The following is a 27,269-nucleotide window of genomic DNA, read 5'->3' on the forward strand; positions in this document are numbered from 1 at the left end:
AAGCAATACAACAAGAGCAGCAAACAGAAAGTCATGGGTTCAATAACTCCTTGAGCCACTTGGGGAGTGACCACGCCTGGCCGTATTGCATGGCACGGTAGGGACCGTGACAGTTCTGTATATAAAGCCCCATACACACTATCAGATTTTCTGATCCATTATCTATGTGAGCAGGATGGATCAAGGGTGACAATTAACACTAGGCAGAAAGGGACATTTTGATGTCAAGTTGTGGGATGAATTTAGGGTCAGGCACTACAACTAGTAAAGTTAAAACAGAGAAATTAGAGTTAAAACAGAATAGTTTATATGTTGTCAGAGAGGGAAGATGGGATGAGCACTATAGCTGCCCATCTGATCATAGAAGCTAGAGTATGTGAAGTATGGGATTACAATACATGGTATGCAAAGGATATCAGAACAAAATAAGGTAAGCAGAAGTTAAGCAGGGAAATATTAAAGAGTTAAAAAAAAGTGAGAGAATGATATGCATGTGTTGTGTACAAATGGGAAAAATTTAAGCGATTTTAGAGAGATATTCGTGTATGTGTGTGAATGCTGGAACCTTTAGTTCCATCTCTTGTGTTTGTCATGTATACAGATGTGACCCCCTCCTTTGCTCTCTCATGAAAGAATGTATCTGGGTCCTGGGATGAGAGATCAGGGATAAGCTGGAAGGACACCAAGCCAATTTCTGTTTTTTAGACAAAACATTTATGACAAAATGTGCCCGGTTAATTAATCTAATGATAAATAATGTGATCACAATTATTTTTTAATCTGTTTTCCAAACATGGTAAAATTAAGGTTACATTTAACCATGTATTACACAAATTGAATATCCTTTGATAGTGGGAAAAAAAGGATAAATAAGGGAAATTATGTAAAATTAAGTCAAATGTCCTAATTTAAGGTAAGGAAATATATCTCTGGATATATATTAGAATTAGAGTGTGATATTGAGATTATCACTTGAGTATTCATTTCTGATATGAGTTTAACAATTTTATTAATAATATTATTATAATATAATATTATAACTGGTTTAGACAACTTTTGGTTGGAAATGAAATGCAGGTTAATGGAGAAATTTGTAAAAATGGGATTAGTTTCGATTAAAATAACAATTTTGGGGAGTGCATGCGTGGAGTTGCCTGAGGTGGACATGTCTGCCTGATCTCTCCGTTCTGACTGAAACACGAACGGCCGATAACCCGGGTGTTGACTGAAAACCTACCTACATTTGTAACAGGTACCTTGCTAATACCCCCTGGGCATCTTTTGAGATTATGTACAATGGAAGGAAAACTAAACTGAAGGTAGGGAAAGCACAAGATTCTCTGACCAAATCTATTTAAAAAATGGCAGTACAGCTCTCCTCACAAACTCACTCACAGAAACTGTTGCAGTCTCTTGCTTCCACACAGCGCTCTGAGTCAGAATATGACACAGGGATTATTTCTTGTTCCCTACAACAGACTTCACCTAATTCTGAACGAATTAGCCAATTTGAGAGGGTCCTTCATAAAGCCCTTCAGAATACATCAGACACTATTACACAAAAATTAACTAGAGAAATTCATGAGGTAGGACGGCGCACCTCCATTCTAGAACAGAGAACTGATGAACTTGATACCACAATATCTAACCATGCTGATAAATTGAATTGCCTCAGGGAAGAATATTTTTCCCTCCAAAACTGCCTTGAGGAGTTTGAGAATAGGAACAGAAGATCTAACCTCCGTATTAGAGGAATCCCTGAAAATATTGAAGATCTACAACAGGGGTGGCCAACCCGCGGCTCTCGAGCCGCATGCGGCTCTTTGATCGGTTTCCTGCGGCTCTTGCGTTCGGGCTGGTTCATTGCGGCCCTTGTGTTCGGACTGGGCCGATGGTTCAGTGGGCTGGTTTAGTGACAGGCAGCCCGAGTCTCTGCACTCCTCCGCTCCTCCCACACATCAACAGCCAATCAGCATGTAGTGTCCCCAGCCCGCCACATTTGAATACATAGGCGCTGGAGTGAGGCTGAAGGGGGGCAGAGGAAGGAGACACACGCTGTATCTGAAGCCGATGAGATACAAAAAGGTATGACCACAAGTGTGCAGGTTACTGATCTGTCCTCCCTTCTCCCTCTGTCTTGCTCTGTACTTTTTTTTTTTTTTTTAATAACTGTTTCACCTGAACACTGATAGGATCTGCTCAGCACATTCTAGGTCTGTTGATAGTGTGACACACAGCTGGCTGTTAACCATTTCAGCTTCTTTTCACTTATTTATCCAGAGCTCTGTGTGTGCTGCATGCTTTCTGTGATGTTTTTTGGAAGAATTTACTGCTAGTTCAGGCTAGAAGACCCATTAACTATTTATTGTTATCCTGACCAGTTCACTGTTTGTAAGACAATTTGTATTTTGGAAATTAGATGAGCTGCTGTCTTCTGTCACATGGATGTACTTTCAAAGGAAGATTACTGACTTGATGAAAATGACTGGCCTGTGGTCTTTGTAGTGTTAAAACAGTGTGTGACATTTACAATAAATCCAGCTGAGCAAAAGTATGTGTGTATGAGGAAGGGATGGGGTGATGTTCATGTGTGCCCATGCGTATGATGTGGCTCTTTGCGGTAACTCGGTAAAAAATGTGTCTCTTGGTCTTCGTCTGGTTGGCCACCCCTGATCTACAATCTACAGCCACAGCACTATTTCAGGAACTGGCACCCTCTGTTCCAATAGAAAGACTTGAAATGGACAGAATACACAGGTCACTAACACCAAGAAAGGAAAATGGTCCCCCCAGGGATATACCGTATTTTTCACTCCATAAGACGCACCTGACCATAATGCTGCCTACACTCGATCAGACTATCCGGTCCGCCAGATAGTCTGATCCTTTCTTGGTGTTAGTGACCTGTGTATTCTGTCCATTTCAAGTCTTTCTATTGGAACAGAGGGTGCCCCTTCCCAAAGAATCCCCCCATGTTGAGGGCACGCGGCCTGGTACGGCTCAGGAGGGGGGGGGGCGCTCTCTCGTTCCCACCCCCTTTCCTGACCGGTGGGGCTGCGTGCTCGGATAAGGGTCTTATATGGACCTTGGGGGGACCCCCATGCCGTTTTTTCGGCGTAGGGCTTCCCCTTTAAGTCCATACCAGGTGACAGGGCCAGCGACGTGTCAACATCGCCGCCAAAGGCGGCGACATTGACTTCCTTCGCTAGTCCCAGCTACCTGGAGCTGTGTTCAAAATGAACGGACTTTCCTCCTTGTGTGGGCAAGTCCGTTCATTTCAAAAGTATGGCGGACTCCCGCCATAGTCCAGCAGACCTAGTCCACCGGAAAAGTCTGGTCGTGTGTGGGCAAGTCAGCTCGTTCGGAAAGTCCGGCAGACTTTCCCGCGGTTTGTCTGCCAGACTAAGTCCGCCGGATAGTCTGATCGTGTGTACGCGGCATAAGACGCATCTAGGTTTTAGAGGTTGAAAACAAGAAAAAAAATATTCTGAACCAAATTCTGTACTAAAATATTTCCCAGTGCCCATGAAATGCAGAGTGACCATTACCATAGAAAATGCAGAGTGACAATTGCCATAGAAAATACAGAGTGACCATTACCATAGAAAATATTGGCAGGGTATCGGCAGGGTATGGCAGAGTATTGGCAGGGTATGGCAGAGTATTGGCAGGGTATGGTAGAGTATTGGCAGAGTATTGGCAAGGTATTTCAGAGTATTGGCAGGGTATTTCAAAGTATTGGCAGGGTATGGAGGGATGGCTGTGATTGCACTTGTCACAGAGCATCACTGTGGGCACTACAGATGCAGCCCACAGCGCTGCTGCCATCTGATCTCTCCCCTCCACTGTACAGATCTGTACACAGAGGGGAGAGAGGAACCGGCATCATCATGATGCCAGTTTGTTTACAAGTGATCGATCCGTCATTTGACGGAGTGATCACATCGTAAATGGCCAAAGGGTGCACCAAGATGGCCGCCGCTTCGGAGCCTTTCCTAAGGCCAAGGCCGCGGAGCACTCCGGATCGCGGCGGGGTGGTGACAATCGTATATTCGCACCATAAGACGCAGGCACATTTTCTGGGGGGAAAAAGTGTGTCTTATAGTCCGAAAAATACGGTAATTTTTAAATTCCATTATTTCCGCACATTACTGGATGCAGCCCACAACAAAGATTCCTTAATATTTCAGGGTCATCGGTATCAAATCTATCAATACCTTTTTCAACAGACGCTTATGAAGAGAAAATAAATGAAACCTCATTTACAGGTCCTCCAATATCATCATATCTCATACTGGACTTTCCCCTTTGCAATTCGTTTTACATACAAAGGAGCTACCTATACTTGTAAAACTACTGATGAATTGCTTTCTACAATTCTGGATCTTCGCCTGTCAATACTTGAGGCAACTGCAGAAGGATCCAAACGACGGGCAAACTCTGGTTCCCCACAACATCAAAAGGACACCTCAGAACAACTTGCTTCTTCTAATATTCATAAGAGAAGTCGTTTTGCATCACCTACTCCAGACACTGAACCAATGAATTAATATATATGTTTATGCTTATAGATGTATACGCTACACTGGGTGAAGTTTTCTCAAACAGTATGAATATAAACAACACTATCCTAAAACACACACCCCTTAGGCAAGTGGATCTGGATAAAATCCATGATTGATTATACTTAGCCTGTATACAGAGTATGGATATGTCCAAATCTACTTTTTTTTTTTATTTAAGATTATATATCTCTGTTTTTAATATTTCATGTATGAACTAAAAGATTTAAATCCTTGTTTAGTTAGAAGGAATATGGCTATTAGTAATCCAAATGTTTGAACTTTAACTAATTAACCTCCCTGGCGGTATGATTATTTAAGATTTTAGGTGCTGAAAGCGGTACAATTATTTTGCATGAACATTTGGCATTTTTATATTGTAGTCCTGTAATTCTTAGGAATAACTCACTTAAATCTGTCCAAACCAGAATCTAGCAGACATCCCGGGTATGATAAAGTTTGAAAAATGAAATCATAAATTATAATATAATAAATAACTATACATAATTATACCAAATAATAATATAACAATAATAAAAAATATTCAATAATGTAATCAAATAAAAAACACTGAAATTTGCTCAGTTGCAGAATTGTCACTGTCATTACTTTTCAGTATTTGATGACGGATCTCCCCACAAATCGCTATCGCTCAATTCTGTGAGTGATTCTAATTTATTATCGCTGTTTTTTAGCTGGTCTAAAATCATTTTTGATGTAAAAGGACATTTTTGGTTGCTATGGACAATCTCCAGTTTCCAGGCATAAAGAACTGTTTTTATAATATAAAACTGTATGCAGGGCACTGGGCAGAACACTAGGGACAAAGGGGATGTGAAATAATTACATACAGCAATGTAATCTGTAAGATTACATTATACTGTATATAATGTGTGTGTTTCACTTTTTGAATTTGGCGCCGTTCTCTGTCCCCGTGCGTCGCAACTCTCACAGGGAACGGAGCTCAGCTCCGTGATAGATCGAGCGGAGCACGGCTCGCTCGCACTGCGGGGGGACATCGCTGGATCCAGGGGCGAAGGTAAGTAACATCTCCCTGCATTCAGCGATGCGGTCCCAAGTCTGGCTCGGGGTTACCGCTTTTGGTACAAAATCTCCACCCCGAGCCAGACTCGGAAATACCACCAGGGGGGTTAATATAAGATATCACATTATCTTTCATACGAGGGTGGATGGTTTACTCCCATCCTATTTCCTATGATATGAACATAGTACTTAATTGTTTATCATATCTGGAATATTGATTTTGTTCCAGATATGGATTATCCGTAACACTGATATATATCTATGAACAAAGTTACTGTTCAAATATAGATTTGCTATTAATACAATTTGCTTCTTTTAAAACTCATAAGTGAAGTAATTTTGCTTCATCTATTTCAGACACTAAACCAATGATTTAATATATGTATATGTACTATTCTAGATTCATTTTTCCCTTGATAGTATGAATATAACCAATACTATCCTAAAAAACATACCCCTTAGGCAAGTGGATTTTAATGTCCAATCCTGCTTATCATTTTACTATTTGTAAATGTTTTTTTATTATTTCATATATAAATTAAGAGATCTAAATCTCTACCTGTTTAAATGGAATATGATCATTATAGTAATCCAATTATTTCTACACTCTAACTAACTTATATAAGGTAATACATTATCTTCATAGTAAGTGGAGTAGCTTGTTCCCATTCTATTTACTATGCTATGAGCTTCATACCTAATTCCATATCTAGAATGTGGATTTTGTTCCAAATTTTGTTTACATGTAACACTGTTATATCTTTATAAACAAAGTTACCGTTCTAATATAGGTTAAGTATTAGTACCTCAAACTTTGAGTTGTCTAAGACTTGGTTATTAAATGTTTATTTTCAAATAATTTTATATGATGGCCATCGTAGTCCCGGAGATAGTCACTGCACCTTCAATACTTCCTTGAGTGCCCAACAGACTGTTTGGACACTCTTTGGACTAAGTGTACCCAAGGGTTGGTGTTTACTACCAACCTTTGGATACATGCTCCTATTAGGAGCATTTTTATTCCTGGTTAAATAACAAAGCTTCTAAATTTGTTGAATACATACCAAGACCAAGATAGATAGAATATTACCTAACCATTTATTAACATTGCTTTATTTTCCTACACCCCCTCTCATTACCCCCCCCTTTTATTTTCCAGAGAGATATAGATATAACCTATTCTTTACACGTATACTAATTGTACAATGGCTCCTCTAAATATTGTAACCCTTAATGTAGAGGTTCTAAACTCACCCCCAAAAAGAACTAAAGCTTTTCGATCTTTCTCAAAACTAAATGCACACGTGGTCTGTCTTCAAGAGACACATTTTTCATCCCATTCTTGTCCTAAATTCTTTAGCTGTAAATATCCTCAAGTTTATACTTCATCAGCAAATACTAAACAAAGAGGTGTTTTAATTGCATTTCATCATACAACGCCATTCACACAGAACTTAAAGACCCTGAAGGTCGATACATAATATTAATGGGCCTATTACAAGATACTGAAACTACTATAGTTTCATATTATGCCCAAAATAAAAACCCACTGTCATTCCTCTCCCATTTGTTCTCTATCATAGAGATTCATAAACGAGGCACACTTATATTGGGTGGAGATTCTAATCAAGTAATATAGCCATACCTATATAAATCCCCAACTCAGATTCACACTCAACGCTGTTCCGATCAACAACTACTTAATCAATATTCCCTTCTAGATACATGGAGGGAACAACAACCGGTGAGACGGCAATATACCCACTATTCCCATCCCCATAAAAAATTATTTCGCATAGACCATCTTTTTATTAATGTCAATATTTCAGCATATATCCTAGACTCAACTATCTTACCATGTACATGGTCTGATCATAATATAGTCCTGTTATCCCTTTCCTCATTGATTCCTCGACCAAACCATAAAACATGGTACATAAATGATGGTTTACTGGCACAGCCTTCATATAGACAGATCATTGAAAAAGCTATCAAAGATTATATTGCAAACAATAATACTAATGATACAAATCCTCTAACTTATTGGGAAGCTCTTAAACTGTGTATCAGAGGTGTTTGTATAAGTCAAGCATCTCACTTCCATAAACAAAAGAGATAGCTTCACAAGAAGTTAGAAACAGCATTCTATGTCGCTTCGGAGAAATTCCAATCTGATCCATCCCCGTCAACAAAGTTACAATATGACAAAACGCTGTTAAAACTTGATCTACTTCTGATGGAATCTGCGGAAAATATTCTCTGAAAATATAAAAACACTTTCTATATGAAGGCTAATAAACCTGATACTGTCCTAGCCCTTGCATTACGAAGAAAACTTACAGTCTGAAACCAATAAGATTGACACTGACCAAAGACAACTATACTAGTAACCCCATTAAAATTCTGCATGAATTCCAAAAGAGACTATCTGAACTTTATAAGGATTCCCATGACTTTGATCAAACTAGACTAAATAACCTCCTATCCTCAATTAACTTACCTTCACTTTCTAATTCTCAACAAGAATCTCTAGATAAACGTATTACCGAACTAGAAATACAAACCGCAATAAAATCATTAAAACCGGGCAAACGCCCAGGTATTGATGATTTTTCAGCCACTTATTATAAAAGATTTGCTAATTTATTGTCATAGCTTATGGTTGATGCCTTTAATTCCCTTCTTATTGGTCGCTCCTTCCGTCCAGAATCCATCATGGCCTAAATTTCTATGATACCAAGACCAAATGCAGACGATACTTCTTGGTCCAATTATAGACCAATATCAATACTTAATGTAGACATTAAATTACTGGCTAAAATCATCTCTACCACTTACTTAATCCTATTATAGGCACTTTAATACACTGAGACCAAACTGGATTTATTCCTTCCAGACAAGTAGGAGATAACATACGTCAAGCTGCAATATTAGCCCACATAGCCCCTGCTCAAAACATCCCAACTTGCTTCCTCTCACTAGATATTAAAAAGGCATTTGATTCCTTGTCTTAGCCCTATTTAAATTCAAGACTCCATAAATGAGGATTTGGTACACACTTCCTAAGATGGATTTCTACCCTATATCAAGATCCAAAGGCCGTTATATCCTATTCTGGATTCCACTCAAACTCTTTTACTATTGGAAGAGGAACACGTTAGGGATGTCCCTTAACCCCACTCCTTTTTGCTTTAGCAATAGAACCCCTAGCCCAACTTATCCGATCTTATACTGATATCAGAGGTTTGGAACTTGGAAGCAATCATCATCAAATATGTCTATTCGCAGACGATGTCCTAATTTTCCTCACTAATCCCCTTTTATCAGCACCGATTCTTCTTAAAATCCTGGCTGAATTTGGACACCTATCTGGCCTCAAAGTTAATGCACAAAAATCCAAGGCACTAAAGGTATCATTATCGCCTGAACTTCAATTACAACTACACAGCTCTCTCCTATTTACCTGGTCAATGATTCATATCACCTATTTAGGTATTAATCTCACAGCTAATTCAAGTGATCTTTATATGTCTAACTATCCCCCGATGTTAACACAACTATTCAAATTACTTTCCACATGGTCATCCCTACCTCTAGCATGGATGGGTTGGATAACTGTTATTACATTGTCCATTCTCCCAAAGATTCTTTACCTCTTCCTATAACAGTTCCCTCACACTTCTTATGCATCCTCCAACGCAAAAGCATCCAACATATCTGGAATAAACGTAGACCACGCCTACCTAAACAAACTATATATGCTCCCAAAATAAAAGGAGGACTTGGAGTACCAGAATTTATGAAATATTATTATGCAGCACAATTAGCTCAATTAAAAATACCATGCCACTAAAGAAATACCTTTATGGGTAGCATTAGAATCAGTGGACTGTGATCCCCTTTCCACTGCAAATCTCCTCTGACTTACCCCCACTTAAAGGAATCTATCACTAATCCCTACACTAAACATAGTCTCTCCATATGGGACAGGTTAAAAACTCTCTTTCCTTCATAACCCTTCCTTCTATACGGCCTGGTCCTCCCCAAAATCTTTTTCAGCTTGGACTAAAGTAGGTCTGATACGAATCCACCAATTCTTTCAATCCTCAAATATAATACATTTCCCAACTTTATGTGAGCAACATAATATACCACAAACAGAAGCCTTCAGATACCTTCAAATTAAGAATTTTCTGACCCCATACAAACCAACAGCCACTACACCTCATACATTTTCTATTTTTGAACAAAGCTGTATATCAGACCCACACAGAAGAGGACTGATTTCAGATTTATATGCCCAATTAATTTCATATACAACTTCCTCCCCTCCAATCTACACAGAAAAATGGGAGAATTATCTCCACCTCCATCTAGAAGAACAAGATTGGGCTCAAATCTGGCAAGCAACCAAATCAATCAGCTACTCCTAATATTGTAGCCCTTGAGACTAATTACAAAGTTCATACTATATGGTATTTAGTTACAGCACAATTAGCCAAATTCAACCATTAATACCCTGCCAACTGCTTCAGAGGATGGAGAACACTGGGCACACACACACACCAGGTACAAATAAATCATTGATATAGGCATAAAGAAATATGATAAATACTGCACTCCCCTTGATACGTGATTTCTACTATACCACAAAATATTACTCTCTAGTAGACATGTGCAGAGTAAAATATTTTGTTTCGTAATTTTGTTTTCGTCCAAAAAATTTACTTATTTAGTTACTCCCGAATTTCGTTATTATTTATTTCGTTTTTCGTTCAAAAATTGCATTCGTCCGAAATTCCACATGAATTATGGTCGAATATATCTTTGAAGGCTTATGGTGTCTGTCGAATGTATAGTATATAGCATACTTCGTGTGAACTTTAGAACCCTATTAAAGTCTATGGGACTCCAACGTTCAAAATCTAAAGTGCTAATTTTAAAGGCTAATATGCAAGTTACTGTCCTAAAAAGTGTTTGGGGACCTGGGTGCTGCCCCCTACATGTATCAATGCAAAAAAAAAGTTTTAAAAACTGCAGTTTTTTCGGGAGCAGTGAAACAATAAAAGTGTAATATTCCTTTAAATTTCGTACCTGGGGGGTGTTTATAGTATGCCTGTGAAGGGGCGTATGTTTCTGGTGCTTAGAACTGTCCCTGCACAAAGTGTCATTTATGCAGGAAAAAAAGTCCTTTAAAATCAATCGCAGCTATTATGAATTGTTGGCTCCGTAATACAGAGAACACTCATTGAAAGTCATTGATAAAAAAAATAAAAAAGCGTGGGGGTCCCCCAAATTCAATTACCAGGCCCTTCAGGTCTAGTATGGATATTAAGGGGAACCCTGTGTCAAATAAAAAAAAATTTGATGTGGGGTTCCCCCTAAATATCCATACCAGACCCTTCAGGTCTGGTATGGATATTAAGGGGAACCCCGCATCAAATTAAAAAAAAATTGACACGGGGTCCCCCTAAAAATCCATACCAGACCCTTTATCCGAGCACGCAACCTGGCAGGCCGCAGGAAAAAAGGGGGGGACGAGAGAGTGGCCCCCCTCCCTCCTGAACCGGGTCTGTGACCCCTCAAAGCACCTTGTCCCCATGTTGATGTGGAGAAGGGCCTCATCCCCACAACCCTGGCCGGTGGTTGTGGGGGTCTGCGGGCGGGGGCTTATCAGAATCTGGAAGCCCCCTTTAACAAGGGGACCCCCAGATCCCGGCCCCCCCTGTTTGAAATGGTAAGGGGGTACAAAAGTACCCCTACCATTTCACAAAGAAAGTGTAAAAAATAGTTAAATAAGACAAACACACTTTTGAAAAATTCCTTTATTAAAAATAAAAAAAAGATTCCAGCGGTGCTAATCCACTCTTGCTATCCAGCGATGGATGGATGATCATCTCCCCGGGGTCCAGCGATGGCTGATCTGATCCAGCGCAGCGAATCCATCCATCTTCTGTCTCCACGGAGGAGACACTGCAGGGATCCCGGCGGCCTGAAGTTTGTTATATGCGGAGGGCGGGGCCACCCGTCGCCTGACTCCGCCCCCTCTGACGCAAGGGGAAACCCGGGCTTCCCCAGTGACGTATGGGTGGCCCCGCCCCCTCTGATGTAACGGAAACCTGCCATCTCCTATTCTATATCGAACTGTTGTAACAATGAAAATGAAAATAAAGCATTTATTTATGTCGGATCTTTCGTTTTTCGGATTCTGTGCTTTCGTTATCGTTTGTCAAAACGAAAATACCTGGAATTCGGACGAAAATGCATTCGGACGAAAACGAATGCACATGTCTACTCTCTAGACGTTTTTTTCTTCCTCCCCTTTCCTATTACTAACCTTCCCCTTTCCCTACCCCTTTTTATAGTACAAATAGGGGTAGAAAATAAGTTCACTTACTTTTTCAGGGAATACCAAGCCATATAGAAGGACCTTGGCCCTGATTGTAGTTTATAATCCATTATTGTTTCATAATGCCTTATATTATTATTTAATCATTACCCCTTTTTAGCATTTAGCGTCCATAATTATACCTGACTATTGATATTATAATTGTAATTTAATTTCTATTTTGTATATTTTATTTTATATTTATTTTTTTAATATGAATATTCTAACACAATACATTATTTATTATATAATCTCTCATTATATAATATAATTTATCGTTATTTTATTAGCTCTGATTTACACAAGAAGTTTTATTGTATGATTGACTTTATCTTGTGAAACTTGTTTTTTTACAATACTGACTTACTAAAAAGAATGGTGTATACACTGCGCCCTAAACCCACACCGCTCTGTGCCTTATGGATGAAAATCACCTAAAGTTTTCCTTAAAATACACACAACAGCAGCTACTATATATTAAACAAACAATGTAGAAAAGGCAATTAAATAAGAGATGAATTAAAATCACTCAGCAAATATTGCAGCAGTGCTTAATTAAATTCCGTTCATGTAAAGCGCTGCACAAACTGTTGGCGCTATATAAATCCTGAATAATAATAATAATAATAATAATTTAAGTAGACCCCCAGATAAAAATTGCAACAGAATATAAAAAATATATAAAATTAAATATATTCAAAAATAGTCCTGCAGAGTTCTAAAAAGGAAAGGAGAGGTAAAACAAGTGGCTTGGGTGTAAAAAAAGAGAGTTCTTGCTTCCCCTTTAACTGCGACTTCCACCAGAATCCACCACGTGAATCACCAGAGATCCCCTAATGGGGATGCACTCACCAGATAAAGATCAAATACAGGCCTTTGAGTATATGGGTCTTTTCTTTATCCACCCTTTCCCCTGCTATTCTCGATTCTCACTACCAGATGTCAGCTCAGAATGGGATGGGTTTCCAAAATATATAAAAACAAAGGGACATCTGCATAGTGTAATCCTGTTTGCTTTATTAATTAAAATAGTCCCCCATCCATCACATTATGCGTACCATAAACATATCTTTTTAAGAGCATATATAGAATAAAGTGCACTGTGCCTTTTAGTGGGTTCCGGCAGCCGGAAGACTCCGAGACCACCGCTGTGTGTAATGTGGATGATTTTGTGGAAATCTTAGCAGCTGGAACGCTAGTCCTGAGGCGCAATTGTCACTTCCGGTAGGCCACATCCCTGATGTTTCGTCATACACTGACTTCTTCTGAGGGCGCCCTCTTCAGAGCTCAGTCTACATTGACCTGCCGTTCTTTAATGTTGACCAGATTTTTTCAAATTTCTTGGGGCAGTTATGTCCTGTAGGTTAGCTTGTTGAGTGGCAGAGCTGCATCTACCAGGGCCCTCCATTTTAGGAGGATTGCTTTCCGCACATAGAATGCTGTATAGAATACAAACTGTTTCTTGGCTTGTGTAGTCTCTAAGTTGTCCACAATACCCAGTAGTAGTGGCAGTGGGTCGCATGGGACCCAGAGCTTACCTATAGTGTTGATGTCAGCCACAACCCCCCTCTAGAACAATTGGAGATGTTGGCAGGACCATGTAACATGAAAGAAGGAACCTGTCTCTGAGTTACATCTAGGGCAGAGGGCGCTCCTATGGGGATATATTTTAGCTAGGCGTACTGGTAAATAGTAGACACGGTGGAGGAATCTGAGCTGGGTGTACCTATCCCTTGTCGATATCATGAGGGGGAGGTACTGCTGAATACCCTCCTCCCAATCATCATCTGCCAGCGTGGGTATGTCCGCCTACCATTTGTTAAACAGCGACCACAGAGGTATCCATGCCGACAAATTCAGCATATAGGGCTGAGAGGGGTTTCAGATCTCCGGCTATAGCCAACATACGTTCAATCCCATTAGCTTTGAGCCCAATAGGATGGGGGAACTGAGTCCGGTAGGTATGGCGCAACTGTATGTACCTAAAGAACATAAAGTTAGGCAAGTTTCGCTCCTCCTTTAAGTCATTGAACGTCCGCAGTCCGTTTGGGGAGACTATATCTGCTGTTTTGATACCATATCAGGCCCATATCACCGGGTCCAGGATTGATCGAAAGTGTGATAGCCTTGGGTTCCCTCAAAGCGGTGACCGGGTGTTGGATTTCTCTATCCTAGCCCTCATGGTATCCCACACTTTTAGTGTAGTTGGCATGGACGGGATAATGTCAGGGCTAGAGCGAGGACCCCTGTGGATCAAGTTAATGAGTTCAGAGTAGGAGCCCAGCAATGGTGCTTCCAATGTGGCCGTGGGGTTCGCTGGTTCGTCAGATAGCCACCAACGGACTGTCACCAATACCGCAGCCCAATAATATTTGATAAAACAGGGCATCGCTAGGCCTCCCAGGGATATAGGGTGTTGAAGCATGGTTTTTGCTATTCTGGGTGTGCTCCCATTACAGACAAAGGAAGTCAATAAGCTGTTTAATTTCTGAAAGAACAAAAGCGGGATTGAGATCAGGGTTTGCCTAAATAGGTATATGAATTTGGGGAGTATCGACATTTTTATGAGGTTAACCCTACTGACAGGAGTAAGGGGTAATAACCTCCAGGCGGAGCATTTCTGTTCAGTCTCTGCACCAAGACATTGGTGAGGACCTTGGTGTCGGCATTGAGCAGTGAGATAGGCTGATAAGAGGTACACAGCTCGGGGCCTTGCCTGGTTTGGGTATGACGACAATAACTGCGCCTGCCATGGAGGCAGGGAACTCACCATCCTCCAAAGTTTGGACTATCATTGCATGCAATTTAGGTGTTAATTGCTCCGCGTATTGCTTGTAGAATTCGGGAGGGATCCCGTCTATAAATCACTTAGGGCCTGTTGGACCTCTTCCACCATTATAGAGCCATCGAGAGCTTCACAGGCTTCATCTGAAAGGGTGGGAAAGGTAATCTGGTCCAGGAATAGATTTAGCTCTGCCCCAGAATAATTCACCTTGGAAGAGTAGAGGCAGTTGTAATAGGAGGCAAATCGCGCATTTATGGCCAGGGGGTCAACTACCACCGCACCGCCCGCATCTCGGATTCGGGCTATGGACGAGTTCGGCTGCTACTCCCTAGCCAACCATGCAAGGAGTCTGCCAGTCTTGCACCCCTGTTCAAACATTTGCTGTGTTTGTGCCAGATGTTGCTTGTGTGCCTTAGACACCCTGAGGAGCATTATCTCATGGTAAGCTGCCTGCATATCTAGGTACGTGATTGGGTTCTGGGATAGCACATATCTAGACTCTAGTTCTTGGGCCTTTGCCTCAGCTTACGCCAACGTGATCGTGGCATTGCCGCCGTACCTTTACTTGTCCGCCGTACCTTTACTTGTCCACCAGAAGTCATTAATGTGTGTAGACATTTCTGCCTCCACCATTGGATCTGAGATCCAATAGCGCCACAGTCTGTCTGATGGGGGTGTCTGAGTTTGTAAACTACACAGCATAGGGGGTATGATCCGAAATCCCTCTTGGTAGAATAGTGACCTTACGGACCCTGGAGAGCATCTCACCACTCATGTAAACCAAGTCTATACGTGACATAGCACGATGTGAGCTGGAGTGGCAGGTGTAGACCCTGTCCGTCGGATGTCTCCACTGCCAGACATCGGTCAAGCCGTATAGAGATGCCCATTGTGACAGAGGAGAGTCCACACCAGACCCCAGAGATAGTCTGTCCATAGAGGGGTCCGGGGTCATGTTGAAGTCCCCCGCAATGACAAGGTTATCAGTGGGGTACCTGGAAATAATAGGGGTCACCCGCACCGAGATAGAAAGCACTGACACCAGCACCATGATAGAGAGCAGACACCAGCACCGTGATAGAGAGCACTGAGACCACACCAGCACCGAGATAGAGAGCACTGACACCACACCAGCACTGTGATAGAGAGCACTGACACCAGCACCGAGATAGAGAGAGAGCACTGACACCAGCACCATGATAGAGAGCACTGACACCAGCACAGAGATAGAGAGCACTGACACCACACCGGCATCGTGATAGAGAGCACTGACACCAGCACCAAGATAGAGAGCACTGACACCACACCAGCACCATGATAGAGAGCACTGACACCAGCACCGAGATAGAGAGAGAGCACTGATATCAGCACCGTTATAGAGAGCACTGACACCAGCACTGTGATAGAGAGCACTGACACCAGCACCGTGATAGAGAGCACTGACACCAGCACCGAGATAGAGAGCACTGACACCAGCACCGAGATAGAGAGCACTGACACCAGCACCGTGATAGAGAGCACTGACACCAGCACCGAGATAGAGAGAGAGCACTGACACCAGCACCGAGATAGAGAGCACTGACACCACACCAGCACCGTGATAGAGAGCACTGACACCAGCACCGAGATAGAGAGAAAGCACTGACATCAGCACCGTTATAGAGAGCACTGACACCAGCACTGTGATAAAGAACACTGACACCAGCACCGTGATAGAGAGCACTGACACCAGCACCGAGATAGAGAGCACTGACACCAGCAACGTGATAAAGAGTACTGACACCAGCACCGAGATAGAGAGAGATCACTGACACCAGCACTGAGATAGAGAGAACGGACACCAGCACTGATACCAGCAACTCGCTGCGGGACCCAAAAATATGACACCGCTCAACCTCTTCAAACGGGCATATAGTACGGTGTGCTTTTTTTTAACAAGGAAGTGAGCCAAAGGTAGAAAAAAGGTCAGTGTGCTCGATTAAATAAATTGTTTATAGAGTTATGCATATACATAGTCTACTGGTCACATGTGTTGAATTCCTCCGAGATCCATGCCTCATTCACTTTTATAAATTTGAGGTAGTCAACACTGTCGTGAGCTAGACGAGTGCGCTTATCGGGCACGATCCCCCCTGCTGCGCTGAACCTTCTTTCGGACAGGACACTGGACAAGGGGCAAGCCAACAGTTCCATTGCAAATTGGGCAAGCTCTGACCAGAGGTCAAGCCTACCCACCCAGTAGTCCAGGGGTTCATCACTTCTCAGAGCGTCCACATTGGCCGTTAACCCGATGTAGTCGGACACCTGTCGGTCTAGGTGTTCCCTGATGCTGGATCCGGATGAGACCTGTCGATGGGTCGGCTGAAAGAATGACCTCATATCAGAAGTCACCAACACATCTTCAAACCGCCCTCTTCTTGCAGGCGCTGTTGGATTGGTACCCGCAACTCTTTCTCTGGGAGTGGGAATTCCTCCTCTGCCAGCGCACGCAAAAGCAGAATGCACCATTTCTCGAAGCAAGGTCTGTAAGTGCTCCATTCTGACAGCCCTCTGTGATGGTGGTAACATTTCCGCATTTTGTGTTTGTACCGCTGGTCTAAGTACGTTGCCACCCAGTACTGGTCCTTGACCTTTATGCTTTTTATACGGGGGTCCCTGTTAAAACACTGGAGCATGAAGGCCCCCATTTGCACTAAACTGGAAGTGGTGTGGTGGCCTGGCTCCTGCTCATCATCCAGGATAATGTCGTCCTCCTCGTTCTCCTCTCACCATCCACTGACAACAACAGGGATCCCAGAAAGGTTTAAAGCATGCTCTTCTTGCTCCTCCTCATCCGCCCCGGCACCATCCTCCTCTGACTCCTCTTCAGACTCCTGTTGTTGACTTGTCTCAGATAGAGTAGCCCCCCTGGGAATTCATCCAGCATTGCGACTTCCTCATCTTCCTGCTCCTTCACGGCTTGATCAATGACACAACGCAATGCACGCTCCATAAAGAAGGCATAATCTACGATGTCACTGATGGCACCATGGCTGCGACTCACCAGTTTGGTGATCTCATCAAATGGCCGCAGAAGTCTGCACGCGTTGTGCATGAGCAGCCACTGGCACGGTGAAAAAAAACAAGCTCCCCAGAACCTGTTCTGCCGCAGAGTTTGTACAGGTAGTTGTTAACTGCACATATCTGCTGGAGCAGCCTATCAAGCACATAGAAGGTTGAGTTCCATTGCGTCGGGCAATCGCAAGTAAGACATCTGACCGGCAGATTGTGTCGCCGCTGAATGTGAGCAAGGCAAGCCATGGCTGTGTAAGATTTTCTGAAATGGGCCGAGATTTCCTTGCCTGCCGCAAGATGTCCTGGACCCCAGGGTATTTGACAATGAATCGCTGCACGACCAAGTTTAAGATGTGTGCCATGCATGGCATGTGTGTAATTTTGCCCTGTTTCAGTGCGCTAAGCAGATTGGCACCGTTGTCACACACCACTTTACCAACTGTCAAATTGAGCGGTGTTAGCCACTGATCTGCCTGTGAACGCAAAGCTGAAAGGAGTGCTGGGCCAGTGTGGCTTTTGGCTTCCAGGCACAACAGACGCAGCACAGCTTGGCAACGTCTCACCTGGCATGTCATGTTCTGGGGATCTTGGGCAGCGCAGTGGAAGAGACACTAGCAGCAGAAAAGGAGGAGTCAGCCGAGGAGGAGAGGGAGGAGGATGGAGTAGGAGGAGGAGAAGAAGAGGCAGGCCTGCATGCAATCCGTGGCGGTAAAACTAAATCTACACGGGTTACATGCTTGACGGCCGTCAGAAGGTTCACCCAGTGGGCAGTAAAAGTTATATACCTTCCTTGCCCGTGTTTGCTAGACCACATGTCTGTGGTCAGATGTATCTTGGCACCGACACTGTGTGCCAGAGATACATTTACTTGCCGCTGAACATGGCCATATAACTCTGGGATGCCCTTCTGTGAGAAATACTTCCTTCCTGGGACCTTCCATTGTGGTGTTCCAATGGCCACAAATTTTCGAAAGGCCTTCGAGTCCACCAGTTTATATGGCAGTAGTTGGCGGGCTATCAGTTCTGACAAGCCAGCGGTCAACCGTTGGGCAAGAGGGTTATCCGGCGTCATAATTTTTTTACGCTCGAACATTTGGCCCACGGAAGCCAATTTCCAGAAAACCGTGAGGACGGCATGATGGAAGGACAATTGTGAGGAGAGAGAAGGAGAAGAAGAAGACGAGGCTGGACGGTGAGAGCCTGGAGTGTGGCTTTGTGGGTTCCATTGCTCCCACTGGGCTCGGTGATGGCAGCTCATGTACCTTCTTAAGACGGTTGTCCCTAGGTGAGTGTTGAGCTTACCGCAACTTATGCGTTGACTGCAAAGGCTGCAGATGGCAACACTATTGTCAGCAGTAGACATGTTAAAAAAAGCCCACACTGCAGAGCCATGTGTCGGCATCCTGGGAGCGCCAGATGTGACCGTACATGGTTGATGCCTCATTCCTGATACATTAGCAGTCTACTTTGTCCCTCCTGTGCAATCTAAGTTCCGCCTGTTTCTCCTTCCTATCTGCTGGTCCATATCTCCCTCTGAACTCCCCTCCTCTTCCTCTCTTGTGGGCACCCACGTGACATCACTAGACACGTCATCATAGACGTCACCTTCCCCACCATTATAATTAGAGAGCTTGGAGTAGGCAGCAACACCAGGGACCAACCTCCTCCTTGGGCTGATCTGGGTACTGTCGTCAGACTGCTGAGTGGCGGTTGTTGCTACCTCCTCTTCCTGATCCAATGCCAAGAGTGGCTGCACATCGGCAATATCTTGTGATGGATCAGAAAATAATTCCTGTGACTCAAGCGGAAGGTATATGGTGGTGGTGGTGTTGGTGGTAGTGTCTTTGGGGGTGCACACAGCAGAGAGTGAAGAAGAGGGTGCAGATCGAGAGGATGAGGAGGGTGCAGAAGAGTAAGGCTGAGTGAGCCACTCAACCAAGTCTGGTGCGTCCTTTGATGTAATCGAACACACCTTCTGCAATTTGCCACTTCAGCTCAAGCCTGTTGCTCCTGCCCTCCCCTGCAGAAGGGCCTGCCTCTTCCTCTGCCTGTGATGTTTTAAATGACCCTGTGACAAAAGTCTCTAGAGAAGTGCAGTATGTATGTGGAAGAAGGTATATAACACCCCGCTTCAATCTGTCGTTTTTGGGGGCCACTGGTCTATCACACCAGTTATAATACTTTTTTTTAATTGCGTTTGTCACTCTTTGTAGTATCGCTGCAGAACCGCTCAGCAGTCACAATGCTGCAAAGTGGAAATGCATTATATTATGCTTTCTATATGTGCAAGTATTTTATACGTGTATTACACCCTTATATACTGCACACCAAATAGTACACCTATACTAGTCCTTAAAAGGACCTTTGTGGACCTAATAGTAGCTAGCTAGTAGCTAGTGAATTGCAGACTGTCCCTGCTCCAAAAACCAAACTGTCCCTCCCTACACTGAGAAACGATAGCTGCAGAATCGGTCAGCAGCACTGCATGCAGTGCACTATAATATGCTTTCTATATTTGAAAGAAAGTATATTATACGTGTACAACCCTATATACTGTACACCTATAAAATGACCTTTGTGGACCTAGTAGCTAGTGATTTGCAGACTCTCTCTGCTCCAAACACCAAACTGTCCCTCAGTCCCTACACTGATAAAAGACTGCTGCAGAATCGGTCAGCAATCAGCTCAGCAGCACAGCAGTCAGGTATAATATGCTTTCTATATTTGAAAGAAAGTATATTATACGTGTACAACCCTGTATACTTTACACCTATACCAGTCCTTAAAAGGACCTTTGTAGACCTAGTAGCTAGTGATTTGCAGACTGTCCCTGCTCCAAACACCAAACTGTCCCTCCCTACACTGATAAAAGACAGCTGCAGAATCGGTCAGCAAGCACTCAGCAGCACAGCAGTCAGCAGTGCACCATAATATACTTGAAAGAAAGTATATTATAGGTGTATTACAACCCTATATACTGTACACCTATACCAGTCCTTAAAAGGACTTTTGTGGACCTAATAGTAATAGCTAATTAGTTATCTAGTGATTAGATGGACTGTCCCTGCTCCACACAGCGTCCTTTCCCTACACTGACAAAAGACAGAATGTAAAATGGCCACCAGATCAGGTCTATTTATAAGGTAGGGGGTATGTCCATGTGCTGAAATGTCTCAATTGACTCTCCTGTACCCCATGAAGGATGTGTCATGGGTCAAAGTTCTTCACAATGTAACCAAATATGGCCGCCGCGACAGCGGCAGAAGTCTGGCAGTTTGGCGAATCGCAAATTAGCAAAATTCGCAGCGAACCGACCGCCGGGTGAACCGCAAGGCCATCTCTACTCATTCCCTTAACCAAATAAACTCGGCACGATCAGAGCACTTAATGTAAATCTCCTTCTGGAGCTAGGAGAAAAAGGTGGGGACCCAGGGAAGGCGCCAAGGCAGTTCTTGTGTAGTTAGTATAGGCCTTAGGCTACCACCCCTTACCCGGGTGAAAGAACAGGAACCAGCTATAACATATAACTTAAAATAAGTTTGCTTGGCAAAAGCCAAGGGCACATGCTTAGTAGATTGCAACTTGTCAATCAAGGGCACGGTGGAGGGATAAACATGGCATTCTATCTGTCACGTACCTAGTTGTGAGCCCGGAATGCAGAAGGAGACCTCTCTTGCGTCCCCGACTCATGGCCCCTGATGATGGTGACAGGAGGCTCGGGAGTCAAAGGTAGCACGAGTGCCTGGCAGGATCAACAGCCGGTGGATGGATCTGGCTGACTTCAGGAACTGTAGCTGGACAAGCAGGCCCCGGTGACAGCAGACCGGAACCAGTAGACAGCAGGAGACCAACAGGAACAGGTGGATCACTCAGGGGCAGGCACACAGAAGAGTCAGGCAAGCCGGGTCAAACCAGACAGTCAGTACAGGAACAGATGCAGCAGGCAGAGGCAGGAACGTGGAACAAGACGGGTCGATAACGGATGAGCACGGATGGACCAGAGGATGAGACAGGTGCAGAGTCGTAGACAAGCCGGAGGTCAGAGGCAGGCAGAAGGCAGGGAAGGTCGCAGGTCAGGCCGGGTCAATACACAAACAGATCAGATTCAGGTAATAGTCTCAGGAACGCTGTAGATCAAGCAGCAAGATCAGAAGGGAGAACTGGGTTTAAATAGCCCGCCTGGCGCCGGTAACCGTGCGCGCGCGCGACCGCGAACGCGCGCACAAGGCACCCGCAGGCGCGCACAGACAGGCGACGGACCACTGTCCCCAGCCAGCCTTTCCTGACATTGCCCCCTCCCAAGGGGCAGCCTCCGGATGCCCAACCGGGCCATTTTCTCAGGATGGGATCTCTTGAAGGCCTGTATCAGATGCTTGGCATGTATGTTGCTTTCAGGCTCCCATGAGTTTTCCTCGGAACCGTACCCCTTCCATTTAATGAGAAATTGGACACAGTTATTCCTCTTCCTGCAATCCATTATTGCCTCCACTTCGAACTCCTCTTCACCATTGACCATGATAGGAGGAGGAGGATCTGTGGCTCGTCCTGGGAAAGGGTTAGAGATGGCGGGTTTCAGGAGAGAAACATGAAAAACGGGGTGTACCCGAAGTGTTTCTGGCAGTTCCAGTTCGTAGGCCACCTCATTGATTCTCCTCTTGACTGAGAAGGGACCCAGAAACTTAGGACCCAATTTCTTTGAAGGGCAAGCGAGTCGGAGATTAACTGTAGACAGCCAAACTTGGTCTCCAGGTTTCAGAATCAGTTCCCCCCGTCTGTTTTTATCGAAAGTCTCTTTGTTTAGTGCTTGTGCTCTGGTCATGGTTTCCTGCAACAGTTTATTGTTGATACTGAAAAAATCCACAGTCTTGAGAACGGCTGGCACAGAACATTCAGGAACAGAGTTAGGTAGAAATGATGGGTGGAAACCATAATTGGCAAAAAACGGGGTCTGCTTGATGGTAGAATGGATGGAATTATTATAAGCGAACTCAGCTAGTGGCAACAGAGAGAACCAGTCACCCTGGGAAAAGGAAGAAAAGCAGCGTAGATACTGCTCAAGAGTCTGGTTAGTTCTCTCTGTCTGCCCATTTGTCTGAGGGTGGTATGCAGAAGAAAAAGATAGCTCGATGCCAAGGGAACTGCATAGTGCTCTCCAGAAACGAGAGGTAAACTGCACCCCCCTATCTGATATGATGTTGGCTGGAACTCCATGAAGCCTGATGACTTCCCTGATAAAGACTTGTGCAGTTTCCGGTGCTGATGGTGTTCCCTTCAAGGGGATGAAGTGTGCCATCTTGGACAGCCGATCCACTACCACAAAGATGGCCGTATGGCCTTCTGAAGGGGGAAGTTCAACAATAAAGTCCATGGAGATTAACTTCCAGGGTCTCTCTGGAGCAGGTAGAGGTTTGAGCAGGCCCCAAGCCCTGGCCTTATTACCCTTGCTGCGATTACAGATGGAACAAGACTCCACATATCTTTTGCAGTCCTTTGCAACTTGCGGCCACCAGAATGTTCGTTGCACGAGGTCAGACGTCTTGGAGACACCGAAGTGGCCGGCTAGTACATGGTCATGGCAGAGCCCGAGTATGGTGGCCCGAAGATTTTCTGGAATGAAGATTTTGTCCTCAAGCCAGAACAGACCGTCTTTCGCAAGCAGCCTTGCTACTGCAGGAGGGGGGTCTTCACTGGAAGCTTGCTTAATCCGGCTTAACAGATCTTCCTGAAGAAGGAGAAAGTTTTCCGCCGACAGAATAGTATCCGGAGAGGTAGGTACTTTGGGATCATTGAACATGCGGGACAATGCGTCCGGTTTGGTATTTTTTGAACCTGGTCTGTAGGTGACATGGAAGGCAAACCTGGAAAAGAACAGCGCCCACCTGGCTTGACGTGGCTTCAACCTTCTAGCAGATTTCAGGTACTCCAGGTTTTTGTGATCCGTATAGATCAAGATCGGGTGAGCTGCTCCTTCCAGAAGGTACCGCCACTCCTCCAAAGCCGCTTTTATTGCTAATAGTTCTCTGTCTCCCACATCATAATTTCTTTCAGGAGCAGAAAGCTTGCGTGAAAAGAAGCCAACAGGGAACAGAAGAGACTTGGGGCCTTGTCGTTGTGAGAGTACTGCCCCAACGGCGACTTCGGATGCATCAACCTCCAGAACAAACGGAAGAGCCGGGTCAGGGTGTTTCAGTATGGAAGCGGAGGTAAAAAGTCTCTTAAGGGTGTCAAAAGCAGTTTGAGCTTCAGAAGTCCAATGAAATCGAACTCCCTGCTTAGTCAGCTGGGTAATAGGTGAGATGATGGCTGAGAATCCTTTAATAAATTTCCGATAAAAGTTCGAAAAGCCCACAAACCGCTGAACACCCTTTTTATCCACATGAGCAGGCCACTCAAGGATAGCGGAAATTTTTTGAGGGTCCATTTTAATGCCCTCAACAGAAATGATTAGTCCCAGAAACTTTATACTCTGTTGTTCAAATTCACACTTCTCAGGTTTTGCATAAAGGCCATGCTGACGGAGACGCTCTAACACACACTTGACATGTTGACGATGGCTACTGATGGAGGCAGAAAAGATCAAAATGTCATCCAGGTAGATGATGACGAATAGGTCCAGGAAGTCTCTAAAGATGTCATTTATAAAATGCTGGAAGGTGGCGGGGGCGTTGCAGAGCCCAAACGGCATAACTAGATATTCGAAATGTCCGAATCGGGTGCGAAAAGCTGTCTTCCATTCGTCACCTTCTCTTATGCGGACCAGATTATAGGCCCCCCGTAGGTCTAATTTAGTAAAAATGACTGCTGCCCCCAGTCTCTGGAAAAGTTCTGGCACCAAAGGAAGAGGGTATCGGTTTTTAATGGTCACTTTGTTTAGTTCCCGATAATCGACACATGGCCGAAGGGTATGGTCCTTTTTTTCCACAAAGAAAATGCCAGCTCCTGCAGGGGATGTGGAAGAGCGGATGAATCCTTTCTTAAGATTTTCATCAATATAGTCCTTGAGTGCTGCCAGTTCCAGTTCAGTTAAAGGAAAAATTCTTCCAAATGGTACTTCAGCCCCAGGGAGGAGCTCGATAGGACAGTCATAGACCCGGTGAGGGGGAAGAGTCTCTGCACCTTTCTTACTGAAGACATCCATGAAATCGTGGTATGCCTCTGGAACTAATTGGCGAGCTTCTGTATCCAGGCACATCAGAGCTGTGGGCTGGTTGGAAGTCCTTGGTAGACAATGTTGGAAGCAATAGGGTGAAGGGAAGGTAACATCTCTGTTAGTCCAGTCAATGCGAGGGTTGTGGGCCTGGAGCCAGGGCATTCCCAGGATAACAGGAAACAAGGGTGAGGTGATGATGTCAAGGCATAAAAGTTCATGGTGAAGATTGGATATGCTGGCAGAGATGGGGACGGTTTCCTGGGTGACAGGACCAGACCGGATGGCGGATCCATCAGCAAGATGTATCATTAGTCCTTGGGTCTTGGAGCGTAGTGGTATGTGATGTTTTGCTGCAAAAACAGAGTCCATAAAACAGCTGCATGCTCCCGAGTCAACGATAGCGGGAACCTGGATGTTCTTTCCGGGGAGCTGCAACAAAACGGAAAGAGCAAGATGAGGGGAAGCATTGGTGATTGCAAGAACTTGATCAGCAGAAGGAGGAAGCCACTTACGGATCTTGGTTGGACAGGACCTCACGTAGTGCCCAGGCTCCCCACAATACATGCACAGATCATTCATGCGGCGACGCTGACGTTCTTCAGGTGTGAGCGTTGGTCGTAGCAAACCCAGCTGCATAGGCTCCGGCACATCAGTAGTAGGAGTAGACTGAGCTGGTGGCATAGTACTTGAGTAACTGGGCACTCTTGGCAACATCCAGGTGGGACGTGACGGACCTGCGGCTCTCTCTGACCTGCGTTCACGTAGGCGCCTGTCAATCTGTATGGATAGATTGATTAATTCATCTAGAGTCTGAGGAACCCCTACACGGGCGAGTTCATCTTTCAGGGGATCAGACAGACCCAACCGGAACTGGTAGCGGAGAGCAGCATCGTTCCAATTGGTGTCTGCGCTCCAACGCCTGAATTCTGCAACGTAGTCCTCTGCGGCCCTGCGACCCTGCTGTAATGCATGGAGAGCGGCTTCGGCTGTTGCTGAGAGCTGAGGGTCCTCATAAATTCGGGCCATCGCGTCAAAAAAGGTGGTCAGGTTGGCAAGTTCGTCAGCCTTTCGTTCAAGAAGGCGATGTGCCCATGTCTGGGGTTCGTTCTGGAGCAGGGAGATCACAAAGCCTACTTTGGTGGCTTCCAAAGAAAAAGTCCGTGGCTGAAGAGCAAAGTATAACTCGCAGGAGTTGCGAAAGGCCCTGAATTTGCTGCGTTCACCAGAAAATCTTTCAGGCGTGGGCACTCGAGGTTCAGGGGGTAACATCACCACTGCTGGTGGAGCAGGCATGCTGGCAGAGGCGGATGGTGACCCCTGGGTAGTAGCTGGCAGGGAGAGGGCTTGAACACGTTCCTCCAAACGGGAATAGTTTTCTTGAAGGCCTTTAACTGCCTGGGTCAAACCCGCCAGATGCAAACACAGTTCATCCAAAGGAGAGGCTCCCTGTGCGGGCTCGGTCATGGCTGCTTGATACTGTCACGTACCTAGTTGTGAGCCCGGAATGCAGAAGGAGACCTCTCTTGCGTCCCCGACTCACGGCCCCTGATGATGGTGACAGGAGGCTCGGGAGTCAAAGGTAGCACGAGTGCCTGTCAGGATCAACAGCCGGTGGATGGATCTGGCTGACTTCAGGAACTGTAGCTGGACAAGCAGGCCCCGGTGACAGCAGACATGAACCAGTAGACAGCAGGAGACCAACAGGAACAGGTGGATCACTCAGGGGCAGGCACACAGAAGAGTCAGGCAAGCCGGGTCAAACCAGACAGTCAGTACAGGAACAGATGCAGCAGGCAGAGTCAGGAACGTGGAACAAGCCGGGTCGATAACGGATGAGCACGGATGGACCAGAGGATGAGACAGGTGCAGAGTCGTAGACAAGCCGGAGGTCAGAGGCAGGCAGAAGGCAGGGAAGGTCGCAGGTCAGGCCGGGTCAATACACAAACAGATCAGATTCAGGTAATAGTCTCAGGAACGCTGTAGATCAAGCAGCAAGATCAGAAGGGAGAACTGGGTTTAAATAGCCCGCCTGGCGCCGGTAACCGGCACAGCCGCGCGACCACGAACGCGCGCACAAGGCACCGGCAGGCACGCACAGACAGGCGACGGACCACTGTCCCCAGCCAGCCTTTCCTGACACTATCCCTTGCTATGCACCTGTGCCCCAGTCCTCCCGCCATCATCCCCCCAGGTCTTCCCTCAGCATACCTCCAGACCCCAGACGGTTTCCACTGAGTGACCCGGGGAGCCAGACTGTGTGGCAACTGTGCCAAAGAGGGAAGCGAA

This window comes from Lithobates pipiens, unplaced genomic scaffold, assembly GCF_037356315.1.
Source record: "Lithobates pipiens isolate NorthernLeopardFrog02 unplaced genomic scaffold, aLitPip1_a1.2 Scaffold_10, whole genome shotgun sequence".
Lineage (NCBI taxonomy): Eukaryota > Metazoa > Chordata > Amphibia > Anura > Ranidae > Lithobates > Lithobates pipiens.